General features: G+C 42.0%; 1 non-coding gene across 1 annotated transcript; it reads right to left on the bottom strand.

Moving 5' to 3' along the window:
- Nucleotides 1-10,175: 10,175 nt before the first annotated feature.
- LOC145071664 (small nucleolar RNA R71) lies at nucleotides 10,176-10,282 on the bottom strand. Its single transcript, XR_013690671.1, has one exon. It is a non-coding gene; the product is annotated as a small nucleolar RNA R71 (small nucleolar RNA).
- Between the last annotated feature and the right edge of the window lie 3,676 nt (nucleotides 10,283-13,958).

Here is a 13,958-nt window from a genome sequence, read left to right as displayed (position 1 = left end):
AAACAAATCCCAAGATCTCTACACATAATAAACTCCATCGGTGTGTGTACGTGTCAAGCCATCGCCTTCCCACGGTCCTCGCTGGTACCTGAGGCATCAAACACAACAACTGTAAGCGTAAATGCTTAGTGAGTACCCAAAATACCACATACCACAAATACGCCACTCAAGGCTAAATCCGCCCCTCTGGTCTAGATGTCTCAGCGGGACCCTCCAGTCCCACAGCTCGTCAGACCCTCGGGTCCAGTCACAGCTCATTGGGCCCTCCGGCCCGGTCAGAATCGTTGGGCCCTCCGGCCCGGTCAGAATAACCATACAGCATACAAATAACACATAGCACGAAATCTCTAAGACAACACATAATCTCATACATAGCACATAAGACCCTTTGGTCAACTCGAAATACCACTCAAGGTAATGTATAGTGAGAAGACTCATCTCACGTGTCTCGGTAACTCGTAAATCTCTTAACCACTTGTGCTCGATCTCCCGAGCTATCATCCTCCTACAACACAAGCGTATTTCTACTTAATACTACCTTGACTCTGGCTGACTAATACCACGAAGTCAAACCAGTCAACACTGGTCAACGGTCAACGGTCGACCCGACTCGCCGAGTCTGGCGTGGCCCCGCCGAGTTCCTACGGGAACCCGATCCCTCTGAATCTCTTCCGACTCACCGAGTCACTCACCCGACTCGGTTACTCAACCCCTGGTTCGTAATCGTTGAACAACCCGCACCAACTCGCCGAGTCTGGGAATGGACTCGGTGAGTGCATTCCATGCACAACCCCAAACGACCTTCTGAGGTCAGATCCGCTTCACTAACTCATAGATCCAGTCTCCTTAAGCTTATTGACCACGTAAAGTCCAAGTCTTGATGCTCATCAAGCATTGAATAGCTCATGAATGGTGTTTTAGCCGCAAATACATTGATCCCAAGCCAAAACCTCCATGGATGCTTATAAAGCTTTGGTAAAGAGGTGCTCTGGACCTCTATGGGTCCAGATCCAGGACCTTAACTCGCTAAGGGACCATGAGGACACTAGATCTAGCCACAAATGGGTTCAAAAGCCCTAAATCTACATGAACATCACAATAACAGAGAATGATTCGAGATTGTACCTCAATTGTGATGTCCTGGACCTCAGTTCTTCAGGAATCCACCCTTCTCTTGCTTCCTCTTGGCTAGATCTCCTCTTTCCTTGCTAGGCAACAACTCCAAGATCAATAATGGCTCCTTCCCTCACTTGAATCGCTCAAATGCTCTAGGGTTTCACTCTGGGGACTGATGAGCGCAAATGACGGCCATAACGCCCTTTAAATATGCCTCAAACCCGAGAAATTAGGGTTTCATTGAACAGCGTGGACTCGCCGAGTCCGGATGCGAACCCGCGTCCAAATCCGCGATGATACTCGGCGAGTCTAGGCTCCAAATCGCCGAGTCTCCTCACATATTACCAAAATAAATAAATGAATAATACCTAGGAATCCGGGCTGTTACAAGCATACTCAGATAATGAGTCATCTGAGACTGCTCCGAAGCAAACTCCAGGCAAAACATAGCCCTCTCCGTGAACTTACGGGTAATCTCCATCACAGACTCCCCATCCTGCCTGAACGTCAAAAATTCCTACGCAAGCCGCTCCCATTCAACGCGTGGAACATAGCGAGTGTGGAACATATCTTTGAACTGCTCCCAAGTAACAGCAGCCCTCTAATCATCAGTATACAACCCAGTCGTCAGCCTCCACCAGTCCTTTGCCCCAAGCCTCAGCAGGTTCAAGGCACACCTGGCCTTCTGGCCAGCAGGACATGAACACGTGAAGAAACAGCCATCTACGTCAAATAACCACCTCATAGCTCTAATCGCATCCTGTGTACCATCAAACGTCAGGGGCTTCGTATTATCAAAGTCCCGGTACTGGAAAGCCCTATCGGCTCCTCCTACAACCCATGCCGCAGTTACAGCCGAAGTGGCTGCAACGGCAGCTGTCTCCACTAGAGCTGCATATCGCTCATCAAAATACTCAACCATCACATCTTAATCGACCCAAAAATCTATGGCAGTTGCGCTCGGAATGTAGCAACAATCTCGTTGTGCATGATCTCCCAAATCCTGGCATCCAACTCCTCGGTCCCTATCTGAACCACGGGCTCAGGTGCTACCGGCACCTCAAATCCTCCGTCTCCCAACCCTGATCTTGATCCTGATCCTGACCCGGATCCCGAAGCAACACGTCTCGTCACCACCTTACTGCAAACACACTCAATATATCAGATAAACAATATAATGTCGGGAGACCAATACTCTCAATCCCTAGGGGTTGTGACTTCCTTGCTACACATATGGGTCCTGTGCTTTTAGTAGTATGGGCCCCTACTACCTTCCACACCTACCCATATTTTTCCCAAGTATCACTACAACGCCCTAATACTATACTCAACATAATATGCGCTCAACCCTCACTAATAGGGGACATCGCCTAACTAGCAACTGATCCTGCAGTTCCGCACCACTCACACATCCATGAAACTTCCATCAGCCCCTGCAGCGCTAGTGTACACTGGCTGCACATAGCATTGGACCCAATAGACTTTCAAATATCCGATCCTACACTAAGGTCGAATCAGACATTCTCAGGCTATAAGATCTTGACTACACACAGCCATGGTGCATACACTAAACATCTACAGTTATGATGTCAATTCCATATACAAGAATCCCTAGGCTAATAGGCATCATATAATCAGGCAATTCTATCATGCAATTCCTGAAGATCTCTAGCCTAGCACTAGCATGTTGTTCTAACATATCAGAATATCATATAACTGTATGGTATTTTGGGGCTTACTTACAGACTCCGGCTGATCGTACCCTCTACATCCTCCATCCTTATTTTGAAAACCATTTTAAAATTTTACTTTCCGAAAATCTCCTTGATTTGAGACTGGATTCACACAAGTGTTCCTCCAATTCACTCAAACCAAGGCTCTGATACCAACTTGTAACATCCATAAATTTACGCCAAATTTAAACTTTTTCAATCATAAATAAAAACCAAATAGCATTGTTTACAAAATGTTTTCAAATCCTTTTCCATCAGAGTGTCCCAAAAATCATAACATAAGGATGAAGAGCGGTATGGTCACGCCTTTGCCATTCCATGATCTCTTGAAGTACCTGAAACAATAAACTGAAAACTGTAAGCCCGAGGGCTTAGTAATCTACCCCAAAATACCAATAACATACTGACAGAAACCATATCAATAACAATCCATCAATCAACATGCATACTGGGCCATCAGCCTGATTGGTCCTCCCTACTGGACCTACAGTCTATCTGGATCTATCCCGAACCTTTGGCATGACAGGTCCGCCACGTGGGCCTACAGTCTCCCCGGACCGCTCATAGGGTAAGTTGGCCTTCAGCACAAAGCAGGACCGCCTCAACCCAACCAACAAGCAAATAACCATGTGCGCATAATTATCATATACGGGCATATACAAACATCAAGCATATCTATCTCACTGATCATCAATCATGAAATTCTCTAAAGCACTGACCTAGCAGGTCACTAACATACCAATCCCTACGGATCATAAAAGCATAACATACTGTGTATCCTGATTCCAATCAAGCAGATCATAATCACATGTAGCATACCATAACTATAACAACTAAATGGTCGGCCTTGGTGCCATAGACCCTATCGATATAGTGAGGATAACTCACCTCGCAGATGTCGACTCGGAAGGTGAACTCCAACTCTCGGATCACTCGACACAGGCTCCACCATCTATAATCATAGTTCAATATACTCATAAGTCCTTAACCTTACAAGGTACTCCATAACCCAATAGTCAACCCCTGATCAAGGTCAAAGTCCTCAGTCAAGGTCAACAGTCAATGTTGACCTCAACTCGCCGAGCACACTGTCACACCCTCAAACCTGAACGACGGAAACGTTCGGGGGGAGAAGACGTCATGTCCGGTATCACAACAATTGTATAGTAAAGAAAGTACACACCACCATATTACATTGATTGAAAAGTTTACATGATTGTATCAATACAAGTTCAAAAGTTGATTACACAAATCATGATTCAAAAATATGCAAGCAACGTCATTGCGTTAAGTTTCAAAAGAATGCTGGCAACCTGCCTTAGTGATTCCCTGAGAACACAAGTCATTTCAAAGAAAAACTGTCAACAATAAAGTTGGTGATTTCATAAGTAGTTGTTTGAATAAATGTATGCCATTCGAAAGTTCGTGTATGTATTTTCAAAAAATCCCATAGTTTCTTACAAGTTGTATAGTAAATCGTTTCGCTTGTGAAATGTATGTTTGGAAACATGAAAATCTCTTATTTTCCTAAGTGTATAAATGTAGTCTTTATATGTTCAAGACCGTAAATTGTAAGCACTAAACCATCCTCAAAATGTTATCGTATAGTCTTAAAAAGTAAAACTATGTGAAGATCGTTAAGATGCGTAAAAGTAATTCATAATACTACTTTTATCGAAAAGATATGATACATCATTAATCGTATATTCAGTTGAGTTCTCATAACCATACTATAATATTTGCCTGCAAGCGACAGTCTTCAAGCATCGAAACGTTATGAAACTTGTCACCCTGCTAACTGTAGCTAACAGTCAAGGTGTGGGATTATCACTCCTGTATAGATCTATACACACTTGCCACGCTCTCCGGACAGGAGACTCTGGTTATAAGACAGGACTTACTGTTTATACCCCCATTGGGTATAGTGAAGTTGTTGTCTCATGAATTCTCAATTATGTATCATATGTGTATGTTTGTTTTCGCAAAGTATCGTTTTCAAAGTATTGTCAAAACCGTTGTAGTAATGTATATATTCCCGTGAATATAAAATGTTATAGTTGAAATGTTTACTGTTGGTATGAAATCGTAAGCGTATTTATAAGTAAAACACATTTGTATCCCAAAGTGGGTAAAGTAATGTAAGATGTTTATATGTTAACTAAGCCATTTGGTAGTTGTAAATACATCATGCAACGTATACTCAAAAGTTCCATGTTTTCATGCGAGTAAAGTTATGTTTTTACTTGTATTCTCCCCCGTATAGTGATAAAAGCCTTTTAAAAGCATTTAAAATGGTAGAAAAGGGGGTACGAACTTACTTGTTCGGGTTGAAGAGAGTGAGACGAAAATCAAGCAGAACTTCGACTGCGGAAAGTTGCGTCTTCGAGCTTCTCGGGGATCTCGGTAGCGTAGAACCTTCGTCGGGACTCGGGTATGGAACTGAGGGTGTCGGGATGGCCTCTGGAGCTCACAAGTGAGTGAAAGTGAGAGAGAGTTTGAGAAAAGTGTCCCAAAACCCGGAGCTCATGCCCTCTATTTATAGGGCTGGAAGAGGGAGTACGCAGGGCGTAAATTCGGAGTACGTTGGGCGTACTTCGGTTACGCTGGGCGTTCGCATGCGTCATGGCTTACGATTCGAGCCTAGCTAAGCGTAGAGTCTGCTAGCCAATGGGACTCGACACTGCGCCTGAGTACGTTGGGCGTACTCTTAAATTACGTTGGGCGTAATTTGAATTTCCAACTTCTAAATTCCGTAACTTTCGCGTATGAGCTCCGTTTTTCGTGTTCTTTATATCCACGCGTATCTAAGACTGGGCTCTACAACTTTCATTTAGACTCCGTCGGCTAGTTTTGATTTTATTTTTAATAGGCCGGGACTAATAAAGTCCGTTAAAAATCCATAAATCCTTTATCTGATGCCCGTTTATGTCTGTCTTTCTGTCGTTACGATGCTCTTATCAAGATCTTCAACTTTCGTTTAGATTGCGTCAACTAAAAATGGCTCGATCTCTATTTCGAGTTTTTAGCTGTCTACTACTATTCTAAACTTCTAAAATTATAACTTCCTCATATGAAGTCAGATTTGGGCATTCTTTTTATGCATTTTTGCAGCTTAACGATATCTACGACTTTTATTTAGAAGCCTACGGTTGTAAAGTATTTCATTGAAACTTTGCATTTTACGCTTAACAGTGTTTTACCGGTATTATTACGAATCTTAAAATGGTCATAACTTCTTCGTTATAACTCGGACTTTTGTGTTATTTATATCATTGGAAACCACAACACGTTATCTATCCCTTGGTATTCTCAAACTGGGCTTTTTGAATACTTTATTTTTGACGCTAACTTTATTAATTTACGAAAAATTTAAAAAAGAAGTCAACTTTAGTCAAATATATTGATTCGAAATATCGGGTTGTTACATACACCCAGCTACTCGCCGAGTCCCTTGAAGCACATTCCAACTCGCCGAGTCATCGAGGTGACTCGTCGAGTTCCTTCGAATCCCGATCAAACCTTAAGGCCACCCATCGAGTTCCTTCCTTGCAACTCGACGAACATACACGTGAACATATTCTTGGTTAAAACTCATCCGACTCGCCGAGTTGTTCTTCAACTCGTCGAGTCTTATGGCAATCTTCATTGGACTTGCCGAGTTGTTCGTCCAACTCGTCGAGTTTAATGCACGTCTTCATAGAACTCGCCGAGTCGGCTTTGCGACTCGCCAAGTTCCTTTAGTCATCTTATCATGCAGACGTCTTTAAGCCATGGCAAGGCCCCAAATTGCAGATCCAACTTCCTTAGGCCTGCTTATCACGTAAAGTTGCAAACTTTAAGTGCATGCAAGGCCCCATTGACTTAAAAAGCCTAAACTATGCTTGAAATGGGGTTTCACACTGAGTGAGGGGCTCAAACTTGCCAAGGCTAAGACTTTATGGTCCTACAATCCACAGAGAGTTTAGATCTGAAGTTACAACTTCAGATCTTGGCTCATTCTCCAGAATGTGACTTATAATCCAACCAAGAACCCTAATCTCCAACCAAGGAGGCCTAGAACAAAATAGAGAGGGGAATAACAGCTTGATACCTTCACAATAGATGACAACTGAAGTAGATCCGGATTTCCCCCTAGCTCCTTGCTTCAAACCACTTGCTTCCCAAGTTCTTTTCACCAAAATCCTCTTCTAAGGCTTCAAACACACAATGGGCACACACACACATATTAGGGTTTGCTAAGACACTGCAAAGAGGCTGAAGGAGGTTTGTGTTCCCTTAAATAGGGTGCACAACCCCGGGATTTAGGGTTTCATCTGCCAGCTCCTACTCTCCAAGTCCTAATATGGACTCGTCGAGTAGGTCACTTAACCCGCGATCTTTCTCGCTGCTACTCGACGAGTAGGTCAACCAACTCGTCGAGTAGGGCCTAACCCAATAACTCATATTAAACAATATCTGCAAATCGGGGCGTTACATAAAACCTTTCGATTAGGTCATGTATACATCTGTGTAAAACCCTTTGAATTACGCAAGTTCCCTAACATTATTGATTCACCACTTTATCATAGCATTTGTGAGTAGCCTTCATAGATTTTTTTTATTCGCTTTCATCATAGAAAAGGTCTTACAAGTTATTGATTTTATGAGATTCAGTGTCAGTGAATTAAGTGGGACCATTGTTGTGGTCTTTCATTTTCCCCTACATGTGAAGAGTCTTTCTTATGAGAAAAATATATTAACTTGAATCACCAAATGCATTGCTAAGTTTAATGGGCACTTGAAATATATGTGCCTCTTTATTGGATTCTTGGAGGTCAAAATCCTTCAATAAACCACTCCCACTGATTTTGACACTCTCAAGAAATTTGGCGAACTTCGTTTTTAGGATTTAGGTACTATGTGACGAAAATCGGTATGAGGAAGCAATTTATATTTTTCATGTTGGGTCAAGTCAGTGCTTACAAGATACATTCCACCATGTCTATTGATATTTGCATAATTAGTCATATGGCTAACATACATTTTTATTCATTTTTAGCTAATTATGTGCATAATATGGACAAAAGGTACTTAATAATGCTTAAATTGTGTTTTCAGTCCAAAAGGAATGCTTGGAAGTAAAAGGAACAAGGAGAAGAAATTAGAGACCAAAAGATTGAAGAATGAAGGAATAACACACACCTACTCGGCGAGTACCCAAGAAGGTTCCCGAAGATAAGATAAGACTCCTGGTCAGACGCGGATTCCATGCCTCTACTCGGCGAGTTGGGTGATCTACTCGCCGAGTAGCCCCTGTTTTGTGATAACTATAAATATCAAACCTTTATCTGAATTGGGGACTTTTCGGGTTTTTTGGAAGGTGCATCTGCGATTGAAGAACCCTTTGAGGAGCTGAGAAACCCTAGCTTTCAATCCTTTGAAGAATCAAGACAATTTACGTTATACATTCCACTTAATCTTAGAATTTAAGCATGTTTAGCCTAGTTGAACTTGTTTTTGAGTTTGTTTTTACTGTAACTATGAACTAAATTCGGTTTTGTTTCTCTTTGGGAAAACCAAGTAACTCCTATGGTTTAATTATTACTTTTTGATTGATTGTTTATTGGTGATCTATTAAATTAAGTTTGTTAAAGAACCTTATGCATTAACCACAACTATTTTCTGTTAATTGGAAGACAATTAAGCTGCATGAACATCCCTTAGTTGTTAACCTCATATGTTTATGTGAACACTTTATCATATGCCTAGGAATAATGAGTATATGAAACTAGGATTAACAAGAGAATGGGTAAATTAATGTGTGAGCTTGTTTGAGAAACCAACAAACAAGAGGTTAATTGAAACACTAATTTGATTAACCAATTACAAATATTATTTAACCCAAATAATTAAACTAGGGAATTAATTAATTTTAAACACTTGATCACTGCTTGAATTGATTAATTTTCTAAGGGTTAGTAGTAATGAACATGAACCTAACCACTATAGTTGGTAACCAATAGCAATTGTCTATCATATTATCATATAAATAACCATAGGAGTGAATTGGTTGGACCTAAACAGAAACATCTTTATTAAATTTGGTGAATTTGTTACTTGTCTTAGTTGTTTAGTTAATTAAGTTTTTAAGTGGTGTGTTTAAGTTTCTAGTCTTGTAAAACTAGAGAAAAACCCTTCTACTTTAATTACTTGCTTAGTTAAAATTAGTTATTAGTTTAATTTCCGTTCCCTGAGTTCAACACCCTACTTATCCAACTATACCATTAAAAGATAGGCTAAATGTATCAATTAAAAGTAGGAATAAAACCAGTGCATTTTACACACATCAAGTTTTTGGCGCCGTTGTCGGGGAACGTTTCCAAAATTAAATCTAATTCCTAATTTTATCCATCCTTTGTGTGAGTTTTCTTGCACAAAGTTATATTTTTTACAGTAATACAGTAAGTAGGTTAGGTTTTAGAATTTATTAGTTTAGTTTTAGAAGTCTTTTAATTAGTTTTATTTTTTTAGTTTTAAACGGTCTACTCGCCGAGTGCATTCGCACCTACTCGGCGAGTAGCCGGCTGTTTGCCAAAGTATTTTTGGTTTTCGTTCTGTTTTATTTTTGTTCTTTTTATGCGTTTTTTCCTGTTTGTTTGCAGTTGTTTCATGACCCGAGGATCTGATACACCTCTGGTCCCCCCTCTCGAAGACCCGGAATCCGCACTAAGGAGAAACAAAGGAAAATCCGTTGGAGAATCCGTTTCTTCCAAGAATTCACCACTAAAGAACCTCAAGTCCGTTTTCAGCAAGAAGAAGAGCAGTAAATCAAGAGCATCCAGCGCCTCTTTTGTAATCAAAGACCCAATTAAGGAAGACATCGAGTACGAAACCAAGGAAGAAGAAGAACCTACATACGAGCACGAATCCGATTTCGAGGACGATTTAGCTATCACTATGGCTAATATCGATGAAGTCCCCATGGGGGAATGGAAGAAGAGGATGCGAGATGACACTGGCCCGGGACTTGTGCAACCTGCAATTCCCGCAACTGCTACTTTTGAGCTTAAGGGTCATATCCTAGCTTTACTTAAAGAGACCCCTTTCACTGGCAGGGATCACGAAGACGCCTACAAGCACTTAGATGAAGTTAATGATGTGGCTGATTACTTCGATTTTCCCAACGTGCCCCAGGAAACTCAGCTACTTCGCATGCTTCCGGTTACTTTGAAGGGTGCTGCAAAGGATTGGCTCAAGTCACTACCCCCCCCCCCCGGAACCATCACTACATGGGCTCAGCTGAAAGAAGAGTTCATTGATCAATTCTGCCCACCATCCAAGATATCTAAGCTTAAGAAAGCCATAGCCAACTTTGAACAACAAGCTGGAGAGTCACTATATGAAGCTTGGGAAAGGTACAAGAGCTTGCTAAGGAATTGCCAACATCACGACCTCAATAGCCAGCAAGAAGTCTCCATTTTTTATGATGGAGTAAATTTTACAACAAGGCAGTTACTTGACTCGCAAGGTCCACTTACGTAGAAGGCGTCTCCAGTGATAAAACAACTAATTGAAGAATTCTCTAAGAATTTTAGAGAATATCATAATCCAAGAAATGATGTGACACGGGGATCCGCTTATGCAGCTTCAGAAGACTTGTCAGCAGTGATGGCTATGTTGAAAAACATGGATAGGAGGATGGACAAGATGGACCAAACGATACATGCTATACGGGTGGGTTGCGAAAACTGCAATGGACCTCTCCTTACTAGAGACTGTGACTTGGATGAAAATCGCAACAAGAAGGTGCAAGTATGTTACTCAAGTGGGGACCGATATGATGAAGATTGGCGAAAACCAAAGAAAGAGTGGCTCCCTTATGAAGAGTACAAAAAGGCCAAGGAGGAGAAGTGCAAGCAAAAAGGAAGAGGATTTTACCAAAAGGAGGAGTCGGTACAAGAAAGAAAACCAAGTTTGGAAGAGATGCTTACCAAATTTGTAGTTTCTTCCGAAAAGAGACATAGTGATCATGATGTTGCAATTCAAGAAACAAGAACCATGCTTAGGAACCAGCAAGCATCTATCCACAATATAGAAACGCAGCTTGGGCAACTTGTAACAGCCCGGAATTCAGGTATAACCTTTTAGCCCTTCATCTTTTCATAAATGTCATGTTGGCCCTTTTGTGTTGGGGCGATTACGCTGGGCGTACAAAGAGTACGTTGCGCATACTCGCGTGCTTAAATTGAACGTGTTGCCACCCGGGTACGCTAGGCGTACCTAAGGCTACGCTGGGTGTAACCGGTCCAGACCCAAAACCCTAATTTGAGTTGTTGGCTATAAAAGGAATGAGATGGCTTGGTTCCTCAGCCACCATCCTTCAGAAAGAAACCCTAAGAGAGTGTCCCTTCGTTCCTAGCCCTTTTTATGTGTGTTCTAAGCTTGGTGGGGTCATTTCAAGGTAGCAAAGGAGAAGAAGAGTCCATTGTGAAGGCTAGAAGCTGGTGTTCAAGTGTAGATCCAGGCTTAGCAAAGGTTGGAGCTTCTTTCTAAGGTAAAAAGTTCGGATCTTGACTTGTAGATCTTGTGGTATGCTTTATGGACCATTTTCTAGGGTTTTGGTCCCAAAGGTGGAGACTTTATGAGCAAGTGGTCTCTATTAGCTTAGATTCATCATATTTCTGGTCCATTTGAGTTGTAGATCCATAAAAATGTAATCTTGGACGTGAATGATTAGCCATGCATGAGATCTAGATCCTTGAGTTGAAATGGAAAAGTGTTAAGAAGTATAAGAGCCTTTACAGCCATGCCAAGGCTTAAAGGTTCCGACTTTATGAGTAAGGATGCTTAAATAAGGCCGGATCTAGAAGTTGAAGTAGTGGCTTAACCGATTAAGACCAGAAATGAAGTGTGTCTAGATCTGACTATTACGCTGGGTGTAACTCCCAGTACGCGCAACGTACTGGGTGGAGACCCTGATTATTGAGTTGGCGATGTACGCCCCGCGTACTGAAGATGTTGACTTTTGCTGACTTTTAGGGTTTTGGTCAACATGTGGACTTTGAGTTAAGGGAGGGTAAAATGGTCTTTTACCCCTATGAGGAATGTTAATAAGGGGTAAAGTCTAGTGGTGGAAGTCTATATTAATTAAAATGATATTCGTTATGATTAAGCGAGGTTAAGTCTTCATTCGGGATTCGGAGATAGCGAGCACGTGAGATTCTAGACTTTCCACGAGGTGAGTTTTCTCACTATACTGTACCAGGAAGGGTTTTATTGTGTGACCAGAAGGTCGGGTATGTTATGAGTTGTATGCATTGTATATGATTAAGTTAGTCATTTATATGTGCTATGTATGCTATGCTTGATGTGGGCCGGAAGGCATTATGTTATGGACCGGAAGGCATTTATGTATGGGCCGGAAGGCATTATGTTGTGGGCCGGAAGGCATTTATGTTATGGGCAGGAAGGCATTATGGTGTGGACCGGAAGGTTGACGCGGGTAAGACCGGAAGGTTTACCGGGTTGGGACGGAAGTCCCCTGAGACACATGGACTGGAAGGTCATGGCCTGGAAGGGTGTATGTGCGTAAGAAGTATTTTGGGGAACTCACTAAGCATTTATGCTTACAGTTGTTGTGTTATGTGTTTCAGGTACTAGCGAGGACCGTGGGAAGGCGCCGGCATGATCTGTACACACTAATGGGGGATTTATGATCTTGGAATTTATATGATTTGTATTATGATATGATACATTGGATCTTTATGACTTTTTTTTGGATGAAAACATGTTTTTAAGAAATGAAAATTTTGTTTTGAAAATTTACGTCATTACAAGTTGGTATCAGAGTCTTGGTTTGAGGGATTCGGATGCACCTTCGGGCGTTCAAACCGAGGATTTGAGGAATTTCTCAATTAATAAAGGCATAAAAATTTTATAAGAGATTTTGTAATAACCAAAGGAGAAGCAGTGTGTACGATCAGCCAGCGCCCGAACGGTAAAATCCCCAAAATACCCTTACAATATGTGTTATAAGATGTGTTGCGATATGTTATGCATGCTAGAGTAGACTAGGTATTCATATTAGGACTAGAGTGGCCTGATTTGTGATGCCTTAGTCTAGGGGAAACCTGCTGCTATGAGATGCTTTGAGAGCGAGTAGGTAATCAGTGCATAGCAAGAATAGAGTACTCGTGATTCGGGGTCCAAGGATGAGGACTTGGGGTGAACGCTGATGCGGTGTAGCCAGTAGTATAGGGCCCGTACTATTGAAGACACCAGATCAGTGGGCAGTCCAAATTAGAATCCTTTGGGTATCGAAGGTCGAGTAGGGTTGCGTTATCGAGTGCAAGTATGCTCGATTGGGTCTTTGATATTTTTATGTTGCATTTCAGAGGCATCATGGTTGGGACACGCCACAGACCTGAGACGAGTGGTATGAGTGATGAGGAGATTCGTCAGATGATCCACGATGAGGTGGCTGCGGCAATCCGAGCCGAGATTCCGGAGATGTTTGGGTCTATCAAGACCACGCTGTTGGAGATTTTTGATGAGCGGTACGCCGCGGTGACTGAGTGTAACAGCCCGGAATCTCAGGTATTGTTAAATTATGTTTTTGGGGTGTTTTAAGAAGGGACTCGGCGAGTTGGAGCCTAGACTCGCCGAGTAGGATCGCAGACTTGGTCGCGGGTTCGCGACTGGACTCGGCGAGTCCGGATATGGACTCGGCGAGTCTACGCTGTTTAGCGAAAACCCTAACCGTTCGGGTTTGGGACGTATAAAAGAAACTTATTGGCCGTCATTGTTCATTTTAGCCTTCTAAGAAGAACCCTAAATCGATTGTGTGCATCTGGAGCAAGGATTATAGGCCATTGTTGATTATAGAAGAGTTGTTGTGCAAGAAAGAGAAGGGATTGGCTAAAGGAACAGCAAGGGAGTCACATTCTGAGGATTGGGGACACAGAGAATACATCATCCAGGTAAGAATTCGAATATACTCTGCTATGTTGATGTGATTATGGAATTAGGGTTTATGGAACCCTTTTGGGAATAGATTGAATGTTACCCTAGTCCCCTAATCGATTGTAACCCTGTATTGGGACCTTTGGAGGTCCAGAATGTTCCATGTCT

The sequence above is a fragment of the Lactuca serriola genome, chromosome 8 (genome assembly GCF_051521515.1).
Source record: "Lactuca serriola cultivar US96UC23 chromosome 8, Lser_US96UC23_V15, whole genome shotgun sequence".
In the NCBI taxonomy this organism is placed as follows: Eukaryota; Viridiplantae; Streptophyta; class Magnoliopsida; order Asterales; family Asteraceae; genus Lactuca; species Lactuca serriola.
This window is presented reverse-complemented; position numbering and strand designations above follow the sequence as displayed.